Genomic DNA, 16,318 nt, shown 5'->3' on the forward strand with positions numbered 1-16,318 from the left:
AAGGATTTATATTTTACATTTTGTAATTAATTTATTTTTAATTGACTTGTTCAGTATCTTAAATATGTTTAAGAAAAAAAAGGGAAAACTTTGTGAATACATTAATTTTGAGCAATATCATAACAGCCAAAAATAGTCAAGGAGGGGAAAGAAAGAAAATAGAAACCATAAGTACATCTGATAATAAAAACTGAGAGAAACTAGTCTTTCAGTCTTTATCCTCAAGATAAATTTAAAATGATTTTTATTAGCCCTGGCAAGGCTCCAAATCACTTTACTAAGTTATACAGGAAAAATGAAATTTTCACCCAAATAAAATGAGACCAAAGTTAAATAAGTTAGTAGCTTTGTAATAGGCTCAAGTTCACCATGTTTTTATGCTTTGTTTCATATAATTCAAACAGTCAAGCATTTACTCACTACTAGCTCAGTACTAGCCTAGGCCATACAGAGAGACACAAACTAGTATAAAACAGACCCTGGGTTCAAGAGCCTAAACTACGTGTAGACACAGAATATACACTAGAGGAAATGGTTTAAAAAGTAATACCAAGATAAACTTTTAGAGGGTGATGAAACTGTTCTGTATCTTAAATGTGATGGTTATCCATAACTCTAAGCATTCGCCAAGACTCACAGAATGTACGACAAAAAATGAATCTTACTGTTTGCAAATTTACAAAGAAATACCATAAAAAGAAAGTATGGCTAATTTCTTAAATGGTATAAAAGGTCCTATAGGAATTCAGAGGTCAACGTGAACCAAAATAATTAGAAAAGACGATTTTTTAAAAAAGCAACTGAATTGAACTTGTAACAGCAGGTAAACTATAGGCAATAGGGAGGGGCTCAAGGAGAGCATTTCGTGGTATAAGGAAGCATGCGTAGCAGGAGGTTGCACTAACAACAGCAGACAGGGAATGAGCAAGGGGTTTTTCAAGGTATATAACATTTTATAGCCAACATGTATTACATGCTCACACATGACAGGCACTATGCTATGCAGAGTAACTCCATCCTTACCTACAACCCTGTAGGTAATACCACTTCTCCCATTTTTCACACAAAGTTATTATGAGGCTTAGACAAATGCAGACCTTGCTGAAACTAATAAATAGTCGAACCAGGATTCCAACACAGGCTGATTCCAGAGTCAATGTATATATGGCCTCCCAAGGAGGCCAGTGATCTGGATAAATTAAGAGATTAGAACTGCGAAAAGAACGCAAGACCGGGAGGCAGGAGACGTGTTGTCTGGAAAAGCTTGTTCAGTATAAAATACTTATTATGTTCATAAAAAAACTCAAAGTGAATGGAATAAAATGTTCTCTGCTACAGATTACTCTTAATTCTTCAATTATGGGTGTTTTTTTGGGGGATAAACAGTGCTTGAGATTATTGTGTTTAATAGAAAGAATTAAGCATTTAAAATATTGGCCTAAAAAAGGACTTTTCCTATAGGAAGTAAAATATCACTGTGATCTTTGTTCAGACAGGATCAGCAACAGGGTAAGATAAAGGATGTGAGAAATTCACTTAAAAAAAAAAAAAAGTAGAAAGGTGACCATTTCATACAGCTTTGAAACAATCCAGGAACTAACTGATAAGTAGTGTGTTGACAGTGAAAATAGAGAAGGATGCATGAAAGAGTGTTGTGAATATAGAAATGACTCAACTTCACGCCTAGTCACAATTACTGAGGCAGACTTGAAGGTGAACTTCAGGGTTTGGAAATAAAATGGTGGTCCCACGGACAGACATGTGAAGTTAGGAGTGGAAGGTGGTTTATGATGGAACAAAATTAGTTTAGTATTATTGAGAATATTGCCTTTGGGGTAATCTGGTAACTTCTTAGCCTGGCCTCATCTTTCACTCTTCCCCATGTAGCCCTTAAGACTCCAATCACACTGAACCATTTGCTGTTACCTGAACATACTATGTTTTCAGAACCCTAGGTGCCTTCATATATGTTCATCCTTCTAATGGGGATACTTGCTCTCTCATTTCCCCTTCAGTCCAAGGCAGGCATGCCTTACTTATCTGTCCCATGGCACCTTATAGACTCATCTATCACACTGTATTATATATTGCTTCTGACATTCTGTCAGCAACTTCAAGGCAAAGACGCTATCATTCTCGTATTCTTTGCACCAGGCACACACACAGTTGGCTCTAAATGACAAGACACTAAATGGCTAAATGAATAATGGATAACAATCAGAAGTAGGGAGAAATATGCAAGTTATTGGCATTAGAAGTGGTAACTTAAGCCAGGGGAATCAAACAGTTCAGAAACAGCCAAAATCAAAACTAACAGAGATAAAACAATCAGCTAATGACTAATATCCATAGTGAAATCATGAACAGAGACTGTAGGAGAGAAAGGAAGAAAAGATGATTCCATGCTCTAGAGGGCAGGGGCTGTGTCTGTTTCATTCAGCAGCACACACTGGCCATTCTTGGCAAAGAATGAACAACAGAGAAATAGGGCAATGTTGTGATACAAAAGCCAACAGAGGTAAGAGTATCAAGCCTGTATCTAGAAAGGTAAAATGTCAGGGGCGCCTGGGTGGCGCAGTCGGTTAAGCGTCCGACTTCAGCCAGGTCACGATCTCGCGGTCCGGGAGTTCGAGCCCCGCATCGGGCTCTGGGCTGATGGCTCAGAGCCTGGAGCCTGTTTCCGATTCTGTGTCTCCCTCTCTCTCTGCCCCTCCCCCGTTCATGCTCTGTCTCTCTCTGTCCCAAAAATAAATAAACGTTGAAAAAAAAAATTAAAAAAAAAAAAGAAAGGTAAAATGTCAAATACTGAGACATTAAGGAGAGTGAGAACTGAGTAGTCTATGAGGTCTGAGTAAAAAGGGTATCTCAGGTAACCACCCTTTTATGATAATATTATACCACCTGCAATAACACTCCAATATCTTTACGAAGAATCTTCAATAATGAGCTTCAATACTGGACTGTCACTGTCTAAGCATGAATCTCTTTCTTCAGGTTAAATATATCACAATTATTATCTCTACTGCTCATATATTTTATATATACACATGTGTAGAAGCACATCCCTATGAACTGAATTCAGTGCCCCAAAGAATTCTTATGTTGGAGCTCTAACCCCCAATTTTATCATACTTGGAGGTAGGTCTTTTAGGAGGTAATTAGGGTTGAATGAGGTCATAAATCCAATGACTTAATCCAACAGGACTGGTCTTATAAGAAGAGGAAAAGATAGGGGGTGTCTGGACGGCTCAGTTGGTTAATCGTCTGACTCCTGATTTTGGCTCAGGTCATGATCTCATGGTTCATGGGTTAGAGCCCCATATTGGGCTCTGTGCTAACAGTGCAGAGCCTGCTTGGGATTCTCTCTCCCTCCTCTACTCATGCTCTCTTTCAAGATCTCAAAATAACTAAAACTTTAAAAAAAACATTTTAGTTAAAAGAAGAGGAAAAAAGAGAGATCTCTCTCTCTCAGTGTGCATGCCTGAGGAAAGGCCATGAGGGGACACAACAAAAAGGTGTCCATCTATAAGCCAGAAAGAGAGTACTCACCTGAACCCAACCATGATGGCATCCTGATCTTACAATTCCAGCCTCCAGAAATATGAGAAAATAAATTTGTTGTTTAAGCCACCATATCTTTGGCATTTTGTTACAGCTGACCAAGCAGACTAAGGCAGGCACACGCATGCACACACGCACACACACGCACACACACACACACACACACACACACACACACACACACACCATAGCATATCTATCCCCCTAAACAGACACCTCTATTTAAAAAGCAATGGAATATTCTCTGCCATAGAGATAATTTTCAATAATATTTTAGGATAGTAATGGAGAATACTGTGTTCAAGTTAGTGTTATAGGAAGATGCTTCTCTAAATAAACCCTCTCCTGTGTCTCCTCCTCTCTCTGACCCTCCCTACTCATGCTCTTTCTCTCTCTTAAAAATAAAATAAACATTAAAAAAAAGAGGGGGTGCCTGGGTGGCTCAGTTGGTTAAGCATCTGACTTCAGCTCAGGTCATTATCTTGCAACTTGTGGGTTCGAGCCTGGAGCCTACATTGGATTGTATGACTCCCTCTCTCTCTGTCCCTCCCCCACTCACACTCGGTCTCTGTCTCTGTCTCTGTCTCTCTCAAAAATAAATAAACATTAAAAAAAGTGATGAAACAAGCATTCAGTACAATAACTTATTTTCCGTAACTTATTTTTTAAAAGCTCAATAAAGTGAAAAGAATATAGATCAAACATGAATGAAATGGAAAACGAAGGAAAAGTCAGATCAACTAACTACATCAGTTTTTGCAGGTTAATGAAATTATTAGTCTTGTTAAAGGCTTACGAAAAAAAGAAAAACACAAATACATCAAATTATTAAACTGTTAACAAGATACCACCTCTATCTCTGGGCTAAATCTTATCAGAAACTCAGAGATACTAAGTAACTCAAGAGTACACAGCTTGTGGGTATGCACTAGGGCAAATAACCACTATTACACAGGTGGTAAGCAGGGGAGCCAGCATTTCAACAAAAAGTTCCTCTTCTTTTCACCACATCATACCACTTTTTTTTTAAATTTTTTTATTTTTTTTAGGAAAGGAGTCTAACCACCAGGGTCCCATTTCCCTGCTCTACAAACGAGAAAGAAGAAAAACATTTTCTTTTAGGTCCCATTCAGTCAAGTTCATGATTATTAGAGACTAAGTTGGTCTACATACAGACAATTGATTTCTTTCAGTAAGACTGGGTATGAAGGTGGAATTGCTCTGTGTGACCTAGGATACATCTGAATCTACTACACGTGGGCTGACTGAGCCATCCTAAAGTCTAAGTATACTTTGCTGTAAACTACAGAAGAGAAATGTGAAACTTCAGCAAAACTTACAAGAAAAATAAACAGTGAGGGAACTGCTTCTAGGGGTTCATGGTTTACCAAAAGGTAGTGGGTAAAACCCTTATGTAAAAAATATTTTCCCTTTCAAAAAGAAAAAAAAAATCCAGCATATGTAAATTTAACTATGTTTGTGTATTTTCTACATATAGTATACTTGAGTGTAACAAGTAAGTCTACAGTTACTTTCGTGAAATGTGCCTCTACACACCCTTTCATTTTCTCCTTTTAGCAGTCCTAGGTTAAAAGTAAATAAAAACTTTTTGGCTCTTTACTATTTTGTGTTACTTGCGCAGTTTATAGAAAGTTGTATTCATTCCAAACTTAAGGAATGTTCTTTATTTGGTGTCCAATTAAGTTTGAACAAAATACATGGGGAGGAGAGAGGGATACAGTATTTTTCTTGCTTTCTTTGCAAACAGGTGTTGCATGTTCTTTCCAGAATCACATGAAAAATCCTCCTGCTAATTGACACGTTATATGTTACATTTGAACAGAAGTTTTCTTCCCCTCCTTTAAAAAGATCATTAGATGTCCATAAGTAAAGGGTCACTGGGTGGCCCAGTTGGTTAGGTGTCCAACTCTTGATTTCAGCTCAGGTCATGATCCTACAGTTCATGGGATCAAGCTCAGCAACAGGCTCCATGATGACAGCACAGAGACTGCTTGAGATCCTGTCTCAACCTCTCTCTGCCCCTCCCCTGCTCACTCACTCTCAAAATAAAAATAAACAAATGTTTAAAACAAAATGTCCAAAAGTAAAGAGAATCATTCAAAATTTCTCCAACAAGTGAAACTAGTAAGTTTGCAGGTAAGATGGATGGTTTCTTCTACAGATTCAATGCACCCCTTCCTAATTATTACTCCTCATCATTTGACAAATGTTTCATGTCTAGCACACAGCTAGACTCATATAGCTGACACTCAAGAGAGAATGAAGACAAAAGAATATCTGGGGGTGCCTGGGTGGCTCAATTAGTTGAGCATCCAACTTCAGCTCAGGTCATGATCTCACAGATCGTGAGTTCAAGCTTTGGATTGGGCTCACTACTGTCAATGCAGAGCCTGCTTTAGATCCTCTGTTCCCCATCCCTCTCTGCCCCTCCCCCACTTACACACGTGCTCTCTCTCGATCTCTCTCTCAAAAATAAATATTAAAAAAAGAAAAAAGATGAATATATGAAATTATCAATTATAAAGGGGAGAGGTGAAGCCACGAGATTTTATTAAGATCACTCAGTGAAAGTGACAATAGTCATAATCTTGGAAAGAAAACACAAAGTCAACAAAGCCAACTAATACGGAAGGAACTACCAGGAAAACGGGATACAATATGAAAGAAAATATAATGCCAGGAAAAATGAAGGGGCACTTTAAAAAAATACCAGTAACAGTAGCTACTTTTTAATGAACTCTTACCCTATATCCTGACAGTATGGTACGCGTTGCAGTTTTCTAATCTCAATTAACTTGAAAAGGTAAGTACTATTATATCGATTTGAAGATAAAGAAACCTGCCCAAGGCCACAAAGGTTGCAGAATTAGGATTTGAACCCAGGTCAATGAGGCCACGCACCCACTGAGTTCACCTGGTCTTAACAAATGCCACTTATAAAGAAGCTGAGCAGAAAAAGAACAGACAAGAGGTCACTGACAGAAGAATTGCCGCACTTGGACTGGGAACACAAAGACTGACAAGATTTAAGAAGTGAAGAGCAAGTGGGTAGAGGTGACCTTTATATGTCCTCTGGACAAAAAGGAAGGAAAGGGTAACTTGGCCCATACCTTGAAGAACAAATAAGGCAGAAGAAGGCTAACAATTTCTTTTTGTCTGTAGCACAAAAGGTAGGATAGTGAACTGAGGTGATAGAATGGGTTGGGGGGGCGGGGGGGGCGGGGGGGGATGCAGAGGGGACTTGACAATATGGATGAATGGACAAAACTAGATCCATGGTAGATGGGAGGAAATGAAAGCACAGGTAGACAACAAAGACCATCCAAAACAGGGTCAATTAGAGGTTTTTTTACAAAAAATTTTAAAAGCTTCCTATTTCATTTGTATTGCTATGCAAAGTAGTCACAAAGCAAGTCCCCTTTGGAGAAGCCACACCTAATTATTAGTTATTGGCTTCACTCTTTCCCTGCGGCCATAATCCCCTGGCCCTTTGGCCCTGATAGAAAAGTGTAGCAGAGGGGAATAAAGAAGACTAAAACACCGTACACACCTCTATGTATTTGGCACCATACTGAACATCTAACATTAATTTTCACTTCATCCTAACAATACTAGAACACAAGCTTCATTAGGTATGGACATTTTTGTTCACTGATATATCCTAAGCACTTAAGTCAATGCTTACAACAGGGCAGGCCCTCAACAAATATTGGATGAATGCACAGAGTCACCTTGTAAAACAGGTATTATCATCCTCATTTTAAGGATGAGAGGATGAGTCAGAAAGGATAAGTAACTTAATTAAAGTCATAGATATAATAAGGGTGAAATTAAAAGTATTTAACAACTAGTGCTGCACCAGCACTGGCCACTCAGGACAGACACCAGCTGGTGCTAAAGCTGGGTTCTGCTTCAATCTTTCAGTTGTGGGATCTTAAAGAGGTCCATAGAAGGGACTAAGACAATGAAGGGACCAGGACAATGAAGGGTTGTGGGCTAGAAAAGGTAAGACTCAGATATACACTACTGGCTACCAGCTGTGATAGTAAGTGGTGCATCCAGGTTTCAAAGATGTATTTATTTAACCCCAAAACCCTCTAAATGAAGTGTGTACCATTTGCTAAAATGTAGTACCATTTGCTAAAAAATGACAGAGCAGAGGACAAATGGAGGTTTTAATAGAAGAGAAAAACATTTTGGGGCATCTGGGTGGCTCCATCAGTTAAGCGCCGACTTCAGCTCAAGTCATGATCTCGCGGTTTGCATGTCGAGGTCTGTGCGGACAGCTCAGAGCCTGGAGCCTGCTTCGGATTCTGTGTCTCCCTCTCTCGCTGCCCCTTCCCCACTCATGCTCTATCTCTCTGTGTCACTCAAAAATAAATAAACATTAAAAAAAAAACAGAAAAACATTCAAAGCAATTGTAATGGAATAAAGAGACTAATAGGCATAACAACTGCAATGGGAAATGGAATTAGAAATGCATTTAAGATTGATCACTAAAAAAAAAAAAAAAAAAGATTCATCACTGAGTTCAATCTGTTGCCAGGAAGTCTAAAAAAAAATAGGATGATCCAACGAAAGTAGGGTAGAGGGAACTGAAAAATAACAGAAATATGAATGAGCAAAACAAAACTGCAGTATAAGGATGTTTTGTTCCAGGTCAGTAATTTAGATACGTCTCAATAAGAAATGAAAAATCATAAAAAATTTAAAAATGTTTTTAAAAATAATAAATAAAAATAAAAATAAATGAAAAGTCAGCATTGGCTTTGATCAAGAAACGCCTGGGTGAAAGCTGTACTGCAGGAAGATGAGTTTATGCAAAGTAGAGGTGGAAAAGGGGAAGAGCTCTGAGTCAGGCAGGAGGGATCAGTGATAGAACTGTATGTTTGGGCATGATTCACAGAGAGGGCACGTGAAGTACCCAGGGCCACGAGTTCAAAGAACAGTGCACCCTCAGCTTTTAGAGACACCTGCGCTCTGGTCACCAGCTTAAAGTGACCACATCTCTGTGGCTGACGGTTTTACTATAAAAAGTACTCAGTTATCTTGCTGGGTTTTGTTTTGTACTTAAGTTGGGACAAAGGGGAGAAAAAGCAGTTTGGATATCTAAGTGACATTTACAAAAGAATTTTACTTTCTGTGCTTTTCTGTCACTAACGACCTATAATATACTCAACCCTGGAGTCTCTTCATTCATTAAGATACTTAAAATAAATGTGTGTATATATTTAAACAGCTTTTAAAAAAAAAAAAATACCCAGAACTATAAGGACAGGTTATTTTAATATGGACTCAGATTTCTGCACACACACACAAAAAAAGTTGGCCTATTTATTTATACACGAACAAAAATAAAAAGCAAGAAGTTGGTCACCTGTTGTTCCCTTCCCAAAAGGCACACAGTGCCAACTGGCCAGGACCATTAATTCCTTCCACCCTCTCATGGTAACAGCTGTTCCCTTTCTTTTTCAAGCTGGCAAAGGTCACGGTCAGTAGCACTCTTTCCATGCAGATTTCTATGTTCAAAAGGCAAGGAGATGGTGGACATAATAGGGTATGGGGAGAGACAGCTAATTTTTTTTCTATGTTACTTTCTCCTGGGCATTTATCACAAATCTGTTTTGGGCTTCTTTGATATTTGAAGCTGTAACTATAATCATTTCTCAGCTGAAAAAAAATTATGTTTACATGAAACTGGAATTGGGGATGATATAAGCATTTTGAGAGTTCAAGGCCAAAAACTGTAGCAAAACTGTACAGTAACATTTACATCATTAATGGCTCCCTATTTAGAAATGCATTATGTTGGGGCATCTGGGTGGCGCAGTCGGTTAAGCGTCCGACTTCAGCCAGGTCACGATCTCGCGGTCCGTGAGTTCGAGCCCCACGTCGGGCTCTGGGCTGATGGCTCAGAGCCTGGAGCCTGTTTCCGATTCTGTGTCTCCCTCTCTCTCTGCCCCTCCCCCGTTCATGCTCTCTCTCTGTCCCAAAAATAAATAAAAACGTGGAAAAAAAAATTAAAAAAAAAAAGAAATGCATTATGCTATGAGAAGAAGCCAGACTCAAAAGGATACATACTGCATGATTTCATTTATATGACATTATAGGATGGAGAACCAATCAGTGGTTGCCAGAGGTGTAGGAGGTGGGAGGAGTTCACTACAAAAGAGCAGCAAGAAGAAATTTAGGGTAATAAATCAGTTCTGTATCTTGTGTGGTGGTTACATAACTCTGACGTCTAAATTGTCTCAATTCAAAGAACTGTATCCTTAAAGAGTGAATTTTGCTATATATAAATTTTGTTTAAGTCTAAATGTTGACTTAAGCCTCATACCCTGTTTCTCTATTCCCCTCACCTGTTCCAAACCTCTTGCCACACTGTACATGATGACCCCACCCCTTCCACCTAGCTAACATCTACTCGCCACTCTAGCTTCTATATAACTACTCATGAAATCTTTGGTGTGGCAGGGTGAGGTCCTGCATAGAACTGGGACTTTTCCACCGAGCTGGGTTTACTTTTGGCATTCTCCCAGTTATTAAACTTAAATGAACATGGGCAAATTACTTACCTATCTAGCTCAATTTTCTCACATGGTGAATGCAAATAAATACTATTTATATACCTCCCAGAACAGTTGTGAACTAAGAGCCTAGTAATGTGCCTAACATAGCACCTGGCACATTAAGACAATAAATGCTTATTCCCTGATCTTTCTCCTCTGCCTACTGCCTCTAATGAAAAAGTAATTTTTAACTTGGAAAATGTATCAACACATATACAAGAGGACTTCATGAAGTAACTACCTGTATTTTATTTTTATTTTTTTGTTTATTTATTTATTTTGAGAGAGAGAGAGCCCAAGCACACGTGTGCAAGTGCGGGAGGAACAGAGGGAGAGGGAGAGAAACAGAATCCCAAGCAGGCTCTGCACTGTCCACACAGAGTCCAATGTGGGATTTGAACCCATGAACCATGAGATCATGGCCTAAGCCAAAGCTGGACACTTAACCAACTGAGCCACCCAGTTCCCCTAACTACATGTGTTTTAGTTATCTTTCTTCAAAGGCTTTTCAATAGCCAACAAATTTCACAAAACAGTGTAAGATAGTAAATCAAGGGAAAGATTCCTCTTTGAAGAGGTTCCTCTTTGAAGAGTTTATTTAGTCTTTAAAGAAATTATGACCTATAGGGTTCTATCTGGTTTTTATTTAAGCTTTTAAAACAACGCCTCTGTTGTTCAGATGGGAACACATGGTTAATTTACTTCTCTCTCTGAATTTACAATGAGACTTCCAGTCTCAGCAATCCCATCTACAAACTTCGCTTAACCAACAAAGTCTCTTGTATTAGTAGCTGGTCAACTTCTCCCACTCAGTGATAAGGTCTATATTCCAAACAATAACAAGTATGTGTTCATTATTATAGTGATTCTTGAATAAAGCTGGTTGGGGGCAGATTTAAAAACCTTTCAGGAGACTGCTTTGGCAACTTAAATTGATTTCACCATTTTGGTACAAAATTAGTTATCTCGATGCTCAAAAGATGAGTAAGAAATAATTTAAGAATCAAAACTATAAATCAAAAATTTTAAATAAACCAAATAAAATCCAGACCTGAGACCTCACCTGCTTTAACAGTTCACATGTCCCCCTTTAAAAAATGTATCATGTAATGTAAATCTTAGAAGTATTTATGTGGATCCATCATGTCTAGTCTGAAATTACGGCAAATGGCGAGGATCCAAAAACTAAAAATAGTCATACTAAGATGTGTCTCTGAAGAAAAATATAAGAACTCTTACTTTGGCAGGAAGTCACCAAAGTGGCATATCTAAATTAGTAAGCTTTGTTTAAGACACACACACACTTTTTTTAAAATGCACACAAGTCAAAAAAAACTGGTAAAATTCTTTTTTTAATGGTTATGATTACTGCAGTAGCAAATCATATATCCATTTTCCCAAAAATGTATGTTTGTGCCACTCACATTATTTTATACAGAAGATAAACTGAAGGAGGTACTCCCACCAAGTATTACTTCAAGAGTAAGAGCAAACATTCAATGCTGAAACTACACAATAAACAGCAGCTAGTTGGGAAGCAAAAAAAGGACACGCAGACATTAGTTTGTTGAGTGCCTAGTAAGTACTCGGTGCTTGGGGCACTGGTTTTGGCTCGGGTCATGATCTCATGTTTTCATGCATGGATTCAAGCGCCGCATTGGGCTCTGTGCTGACAGTGCACAGCATGCTTGGAATTCTCTCTCTCCCTCTCTCTCTGCACCTCCCCCACTCACGTGGTCTCTGTCTCTCGCAAAAATAGAGACACCTGGGTGGCTCAGTTGGTTAAGCATACAACTTCAGCTGACATCATGAACTCATGGTTCATGAGTTCAAGCTCCACATCAGGCTCCGTGCTGCCAGCTTGGAGTCTGGAGCCTGCTTTGGATTCTGTGTCTCCCTCTCTCTCTGCCCCTCCCCTGCTTGCACTCTGTCTCTCTCTCTCAAAAAGAAATAAACACTGAAAAAAAAATTTTAATAAACTTTAAAAAAAAAGTACTAGGTGCTTTATTTACACAGATTCTCATCCCTAACAAATCTATTAAGTAGACAGTATTCTCTCCATCACACAAGTCAAGAAACTGAAGCTCGGCAGGACTAAATAACCATCTGTGTGACCTAAATCAAGAATATATAGCAAAGCAGAATTTTGAAACCAAGTTTATCAGGCTCCACATCCCAAACTCTACCATACTTGGTAACAGTTACTTGGAAAACAAGGATACCAAGTAATCCATTCTTCTCAACAAAGAGGGTTCTTTAAGAAGTCCAACTATTCTTACACAGTACCATATATCTAAAAATGGTATTCCTAGGGGCTCCAGGCTGGCTCAGTCAGTAGAGCATGTGACTCTTGATCTCAGGGTCCTGGGCTCAAGCCCCACATTAGGTGTAAAACCCACCTACCCCCCACCCTCCCCCTCACCACACACACTTGGGAATTCAGTTGTTTTTTTAAAAAGGTATTCCTGTATCTGGCAAGATCATTCTTCCCCATCCAGCATGTCATAGGTAACCACAAGAACCTATTATCCCAGCCTATTAGTGTTTCAGCTGATACCCCTAACTGATCTCCTCCCACTCTCCGAAATGATTCCTAGGGCCAGTGCTTGGAATCTTCTCTACTATACTCTCCTTTCTCAGTCCAACATTTTAAAGTAATTACCAATACCCACAATTTCCATTTCTTTACCAAATACCCACTTCTCAGACCACTCAAATATGGAAACTGCTTTCTTTACATAAGAAAAGGCTATCAATGACATTTGTGTAACTAAACCCACTGGACACCTTACAGACTTTATCTTACTTGACATTTCAGGAGAATGTAGACATTGTTACCACTCTCTCCTTGGAGCACTCTCTTCACTGGACTTTCTGGAAACATTCTCCGAGTTATTAGGGTTTCCTCTCAGTCTTGTGTTCTTCCTTCCTTCCCAACAATCTGAAATGCTGGTGTTTCTTAAAACTCTGTCTGAAACCTTCTCTCCTCACTTTATAACTCCTGCTTGAGATTTCAATTTTTATGACTTTGACTACCATGAATATGCCAGTGACTCCCCATACTCAGACTACTCCTCAGACTACTCCATTTGTGCAAACAAGGACTTGACTTCCTCTTCAAAATCTCAAAAGCATCTTAAACATAAGGTGCTCAAAACCAAAATTATTCTCTCTTCTCTACCCCTCTTCCTATATCAGGTCACGTTCTCTCCTAATGCCCCCCAACTCATTATCCGGCAGCAATTAACATCCATCCGTTAAACAAGACAGAACTTTCAGAACTATCCTTGTTATCTCCCTCTCTATGATTCCCCACATTCTATGTTTCACCAAAACCTGTCCATTTTGCCTCCCAAATATTTCTTAAATCCATCCACCTTTCTCCATCTGCACCACTCCCTCATTAGTCTTACTACCATTATCTCACTTGGACTATTTCTTTCTTTTTTTTTTTTTTTAACATTTTTTAATTTTATTTTGAGAGAGAGACAGAGTGTGAGTGGGGAAGGGGAAGAGAGAGAGGGAGACACAGAATCCGAAGCAGGCTTCACACTCCAAGCCGTCAGCACAGAGCCCAACACGGGGCTTGAACTCACAGACTGTGAGATCATGACCTGAGCCAAAGCCAGACGCCCAACCAACTGAACCCCCCAGGTGCTCCTCACTTGGACTATTTCAACAGCTTCCTAACTCATCTCCCTAAATCCATTCTTTTCCAGCCCTAATCTATTATTCTACCCTATATCCAAAGTCATCATTTTAAAAGGTTACCCCATGCTTTTATTCAAAACTTTTTTTTTATTATTTTATTTTTTTAACGTTTATTTATTTTTGAGACAGAGAGAGACAGAGCATGAACTGGGGAGGAGCAGAGAGAAAGGGAGACACAGAATCGGAAGCAGGCTCCAGGCTCTGAGCTGTCAGCACAGAGCCCGACGCGGGGCTCGAACCCACGGACCGTGAGATCATGACCTGAGCCGAAGTCGGACGCCCAACCGACCAAGCCACCCAGGCGCCCCTATTCAAAACTTTTTATAAACCTTAACAGTACCCATCTCTCTCCTTTATAGCACTTATTAGTTTATTTTTATATTTATTTGTCTGATTATACACATCTCCTCTAAGAGTGTGGCACACAACATGTGAGGGACAAATACTTGTGGAATAGATGACTCCTATGTAATGGAGAATAAATAAGCCTAAGAGAATATACAGATAAAGACCCAGCCCTTTTCGGATAAAGAAACTGAAGCTGTGAACATGGGTGATTTACCCTAATTGTAGGTGAAAGAAGTGGAATTCAAACTCAAACCTGTATGTTTCCAGTGTCCACACACCTAACTTAAAATGCATCCCATAAATCAAAAAAAAAAAATCTCTAAAAACTTTTATATGTTACTAAAAACAAATGGAAATCATTTCCTATATTGGTAAAATACATTTTTTTTTAAATAAAGTTCTATTGAAACTACAAGGTAAGACACCCTGCATTCTAACTTCTTTAAAATGGAACAGTCTGTTTCTCTCTTATTTTGGGTAATTATAAGATGGATGCACAGATATGATTCACATCCTTTATTATACTAAGTATTAATAAGTCTGTATCTCCTAGTACATAAACACCTTCTACTGCATTGCATTTAGATAATCCACTGAAATATGTCTATGGCTAGCACCTGTATGAATTGTAAGATTTCATTGTTTGTTCTGATAGTTCAAAATTTCAAACTCCTCTGCTTTTACTAAGACTTTAACTTAAAAAATACTCGACCAAGTTATAAAGTCTCCCTATCCCAGTATATCATTTGTAATCATGAAAAGTCCAAGGACATGAAATATGGTAACTATCACATCATTTTTCCAGCAATCTGATTTTTTCCCTTAGTAAATCCTAAACATAGGTTGAATTAACTGACCAACTTAAAGGCCAGCTCTTTACTTCATTAATTTTATATTAATTTTATCTATTTTATGTGATCCTTATATTTTCCAAATGAAAAATCAGAATCTCCACCACAGTCTTTTTACTGGACAGCAAGCAATCTCAGACCTTTGTGAAGCACACATCCTCATGATTAATTTTCTCAACCTTCTTCCTATTGAGGAAGCTTCATCCTCTCCTGAACTCCCCTTTGAAGGCAAAAACAGACCATCCAGCAATATTTACCTCCTTTCTTTTCTTTTTCCTCATTCGTTTTGCCTCCCTTTTTATTAGAATAAATTTATTTAGCGAAAACCCACATCAGGGCCATATCAAGAGGCTCTCTTGAGTTTAAAATTTCAGTAATGGCTATTGAATAAGTCAATGCTTTTAAATGTATGTTTTAATTATTAGCTAACAAAAAAATAAGCTCTTAAACAGTACTCAATTTTGTCAAGATTTTCTTATAACTTTGGCCATGTTACCTTAATTCTGGTGCCATACTTCTAATTGATGTTGAGTTTCCATGGCTGTAGGGTAGATGAAACTCCTTACCTGTCCAATGGGTCCAATGGGTACCAACGCCCCACATAGTAATCATCAGGCAGCCAGCTACAGCTACACAGTAACACTCAGGTGTTACCATTCCAATCATTAATCAGCTAATGAACTGCAAGACTAGTACTGAGAAAAATTGAAAATCTTAGAAAATGTAATTACTCTACTTCAAGGAACATCTCTCACCTGTTTATTATTCTGCAGGTCAACGGAATAGAGCATAGCACAGGCCGATTACAATGTTAGAAGAGATTCCCTTGGTGTGTTAGATCTTTGCCAAAAGAATCTGACAGACTTTACTGAAGACAAACTACTACTGATACAATAATGTGATATTCAGCAGACTACATTAAAATCGTAGTTTCTTTCCTTTTTTAATTAAATAGTAGGTGAACACTAATCTCCACCTTTTTTAAAAAATAAAAATCCCTTCATTAAAATTTCAGTCTGACCAAATTATATTTTAAAATGGCTTTTCAAGGTAGCACATGTTCCCATTCGTCACAGTATGACTAAGGCAAGAATAACAAACTAGTTCCAGGATTTCATGAGCCACCTGGTCACTGATAAAGTTGTGTACCTAAGTGTGGCAAAAGAGGAAACGAGGGGGGGTGGTCTACATTACTTTGTATCAGTGCCTATCATTACTTCCTAAACACTTCAGTTTTCAGCTTTTTCCTACTTTCT

At 38.5% G+C, this 16,318-nt stretch overlaps 1 protein-coding gene across 4 annotated transcripts in view; it reads right to left on the reverse strand.

Annotated features, from left to right (window-relative positions):
- PLPP1 (phospholipid phosphatase 1) overlaps positions 1–16,318 on the reverse strand; it is a 90,398-nt gene that overhangs the window by 60,457 nt on the left and 13,623 nt on the right. The gene's annotated exons all lie outside the window — the stretch shown is intronic.

Source organism: Felis catus, chromosome A1 (assembly GCF_018350175.1).
Source record: "Felis catus isolate Fca126 chromosome A1, F.catus_Fca126_mat1.0, whole genome shotgun sequence".
In the NCBI taxonomy this organism is placed as follows: domain Eukaryota; kingdom Metazoa; phylum Chordata; class Mammalia; order Carnivora; family Felidae; genus Felis; species Felis catus.